Below are 4,356 nucleotides of genomic sequence, written 5' to 3' on the forward strand. Positions count from 1 at the left end.
GGGGAAACACTGTTAATATACAATCCCACAGTACAATGATCTACTAGTGCATACAAGATACGCAAGAGGGGGAAACACTGTTAATATACAATCCCGTGTACAATGATCTACTAGTGGATACAAGATACGCCAGAGAGGGAAACACTGTTAATATACAGTCCCGTGTACAATGATCTACTAGTGCATACAAGATACGCAAGAGGGGGAAACACTGTTAATATACAGTCCCACAGTACAATGATCTACTAGTGGATACAAGATACGCAAGAGAGGGAAACACGGTTAATATACAATCCCGTGTACAATGATCTATTAGTGGATACACGATATGCAAGAGGGGGAAACACTGTTAATATACAATCCCACAGTACAATGATCTACTAGTGGATACAAGATACGCAAGAGAGGGAAACACGGTTAATATACAATCCCGCAGTATGATGATCTATTAGTGGATATAAGACATGCACTCACTCACTGATAGATACCCATTTACTGCAAGTATATACATGAATATCGTAGAGCATACACGGGGAAGTTACAAAAAATCTTAGCCATAATCATACACCTTAAGGGAACGAGCCACTGAGCCTGAGAGGTGAGGACCAGAGTCTCAGGACACCAGGGTCAAATGACATAAGATAGTCCACAAAAACAATGTTCTACAGCGTACTGTAATGAGAAGCAACTGAGGTCTTCAAAGTTTATGAGGGACCATCAGGTGAAACTCTTGGTCTTTACCCATCCAGAACAAAGAAGAGGACAGAAAACCAAATACACAAGGAAACAATTAGTCCAGCTGACTAATGCACAGCATGAATCTCAGCCTCCGTGACTCTGAGACCAGAAGAACTAGATGGTGCCTAGCTACCACTACCAACTGCTCTGAAAGGGAGAACACTCGAACGCACTGGAGAGAATGAGAGAAAAACGCGGAACAAAATGCAAAACCATAAAAGACGATCAGGCTTACTGGTTGGAAAGAAACTAGTAGAACCCCAGGACCACGGCCTTCGCTTACACTTACAGCCGGCGGCTCAATTTTCAGCCAAACAACAAAGAGGTCTATACGGTGAAAAAGGAGCCCTGGTAGCGCAGTGGGTTAAGAGCTGGGCTACGAATGGGAAGGTCAGTGGTACAAATCCACCAGCGGGTTCACAGGAGAACGATGAGCCTGGAAATGCTATGAGCAGGTCTAGTCTGTCTATGGGGTGGCTATGGGTCAGAATTACCTCAACAGCAGTGAGGTCTTAATACAATGAATCCTAATACTACATATCTTAGAATCCTCAATCATATGACATCAAAGGGGCAGCATTTGTTCCAGGACAGAGTTCAGAAGGCAGAATCAGGAAAGAGAAAACAGAGGGAGGAAGTGGGGACCAGTGGAGTTACATTGTAAGGACTGCAATCAATGAAAAGAAACAAAATGTGTCTGAACTGCTGGATGGAAAACTGGTGTGTTCTGTAAACCTTTACCCAGTTCACCAGAGACAGCTTTTTAAAAGTCTTAAAAGAAAATGTACGGATGAGGTGACAGGAATTAAAAATACAAATAGCTGTTAAATCACAACTACACCTCCGTCCAAACTTTTCTGCTGTTCTTCTTAAGCGCCATTGAGTTGGTTCCTACTCCTAGCAACTCCATATAGGGTTTCTAAGGAGCAGTTGGTGGGTTTAAAGCACCAACCTTGTGGCTAGCAGTCCAGTGCTTATCCCACAGCACCATAGCAGGCCTCCAAATTGTACCACCCTATAAAACTGTGTTCTGATGTGTCTGTATCATATCTGAGCCATTTAGAGCTGAGCAGAAGGATAGAGACAGGAAGCATGTTGTGGCTGACAGAGAAGTACAGGGTATGCGGGCAGACAGGCCTGGAGGAGGGCCGAGGAGAGCAGGTGATGTGGGGTTGGCTGGTCTAGGTGAGATGGCTGCACTGGCCCTCTCACCTGCTCTTTGTTCAGATCCTCTGGAGCGAGCCCGTCGACAATCGGGGTACCTTTGCCTTTCTTGCCTTTCTTTTTAGGTGCCTGTGGTTAAAAGAGAAACAAAAGGAACAAATAATACAACACAGGGCTCCCACTTGTTGGCACCTCACTGAAGCCTCGATCCCAGCAGGAGGGCCCTGGAGCACATGCTACGCTGAGGTTCCACTCCTACTGGTACACACACCCCTGGCTCCTTTGGAGAAGCATGAGGGAGGCTTCCTTTTCAGAAGAGATGTTGCCCCAACTGAAAGGAAAGGAGGGGCAACCAATTCCAAACCCACTCATTCCTTGGTATAAGACAAACACTTCCTCATCTTTGGACAAAATTTATCTTTGGACTCCAAATGGAAGCTTACACACACACACACACACAAAAAAAAAAAACAGCCATACTGTCACATACTACCATGTTTGTTACAAGCTTGGTGACCATCCTGGAAAACCTCCAAACACCATTCCACAGTTATAGGGAGCAGGGCTCTGTAGCAAGGATCACAGAATATCAGTTTAACCCTTGCTTTCTTCCAAGTATCAAACCCTTTCCAAGACCCCTGGTCACAGGAGTGCCCAAGTCGCTGAGTGAACAGTCCCCAGAGGGCTCTCCTCAGTGGCCTCAGCCCTCAGCCACCACACCTCAGATCTGTCTTTCAGAATCTTTATCTTTATCACTTTGCTACTCCCAATTGCACGACCCAGGCCTTCATGTGTATGTCTGCTTGCAAAAAAATTTTCAAACGGAAATTTTAGACAACACAGAGAAGCAAAAAGAAAACACCAAAATTATCCCATTCCGGCAAGCGAATGATAATAAGCAATATTTTAGAGGTGATCTCCTCACAGTCTACTTTCCAATGATCCAACCATGGAAACCTCAAATACTCCCCTTCCATGAAAGATCTAATCCAACCAAAGTAGACCTGCTCTGAGCATTCCTGGTGGACCCTCGAGCGTCCTAGGGTGCCCACTGACCAGCCTGTCCACCCTGGGGCTCTTGTGTGACCTGAGGGGCTGTGAGATGAGCCACTAAACCCCAAGCCTTCCACCCCAGGCAGGAAATCCGCTTCATTCCAAGGTCTTTCGTATGGATACCCCACACCCTGGGGTTTGAGGACAGCTCAAGGCTCCGGGATCGGAAAGGGCGCAGGGATCCAGAACCTCCGAGATCAGACCCCGAGCTCAGGCTCCGGGACGGGGGTCCCAGTGTGCTCAGTGCAGGGAAGCCGAGGCCCCGGGGTTCCAGGGAGTAAAGCCCCAGTGCGAGAAGTCCAAAGCTCAGGCTCCGGCCCGGGGGTCCCAATGAACACAGAACAGGGGCCCCGAACTCAGACACCGGCCCTAGGATCCCAGTGCGCTCAGGTGCCGGGCATCCGAAGTTAGACCCCAGCCCTGGAGGTCTCAGTACGCGCAGGCACCCGGCCCGATACCCGACGCTCCTCACCATGACTGAGCCGGACCCGAACCGCAGCGGCCCTCAAACCTGCGCGCCCCTCTGTGCGGCTGCGCGGTCTCCGGGCAACGCTTTGCACTCCCGCACGAAGTCTCGAGGATCTTCGCGAGACTCCGCCCACCACGGCCAGGATCGGCAACGGCGGGAAAGCGTCCCTAGCAACGCTCCGGGGAAAGATCCGTGAGTCTGGAAAGACCTCGTGTCACGGGTCGCCTGATCTCTCCGACACCCCTAAAAGCGTGTTGTTGCCCATCTTGAAGGAAGGATTCTGAAAACTAGGAAACAGCTTGTCACCTAATCAAACCACCAAAGGCAACCCCGTGTCATCAGTCGACCCCATAGAACAGAGTAGAACTGTTCCTTAGGGTTCCCGACAAGACTGAAAATCTTTCCGCGAGCAGTCTTATCTTTCTCCCAAAAAACAACTCGGTGGATTTGAACCTAGGACTTTTCGGTTAGCAGCCCAACGCCTAACTCAGTATCACCAGAGTTCCCTAACCAAGTGTTGTTCCGACTCATAGCGACCCTGTGTAGAGTTTCCAAGGAACGACAGGTGAGTTTGAACCACCGACCTTGCGGTTAGCTCAGTCCTTTATACCACAGTGCCACACCAGGACTTCTTAGTCACCTATGAAGGCATATCATTTACGTCTTCTGTTTACTACCTGTCTCCTGTTAAGAGAGGGGGGCCCTGTTCCCTTCATTCTCTGTTCCAACGCACTGAACGGGCTCTCAATAAAGATGTGTTGAATGAACGAGTGAATGAATGAACCGACAAATGAAAAGTTATGGATCATGGTCCAAATCAAATTAAAATTTCGTTTTGAGACTGTCTCCCAGGGACTCACCCCACCTTGCCCACCTTTAAAGTTTCAAGGCAGCTGGATTTCCACAAACCCTTATTTTGTTAAGCGCCCTAA

The 4,356-nt window shown here is 48.4% G+C and overlaps 1 protein-coding gene across 1 annotated transcript in view; it reads right to left on the reverse strand.

The window, feature by feature from the left end:
- Positions 1-2,025, reverse strand: part of GAS8 (growth arrest-specific 8) — a 33,123-nt gene extending 31,098 nt beyond the window's left edge. The window contains exon 1 of the mRNA XM_006860088.1: positions 1,951-2,025. The gene's annotated coding sequence lies outside the window, so the exon portion shown is untranslated. The remainder of the gene's footprint in view (positions 1-1,950) is intronic.
- Positions 2,026-4,356: the final 2,331 nt, after the last annotated feature.

The sequence above is a fragment of the Chrysochloris asiatica genome, unplaced genomic scaffold, assembly GCF_000296735.1.
Source record: "Chrysochloris asiatica unplaced genomic scaffold, ChrAsi1.0 scaffold00037, whole genome shotgun sequence".
NCBI classification, from domain to species: domain Eukaryota; kingdom Metazoa; phylum Chordata; class Mammalia; order Afrosoricida; family Chrysochloridae; genus Chrysochloris; species Chrysochloris asiatica.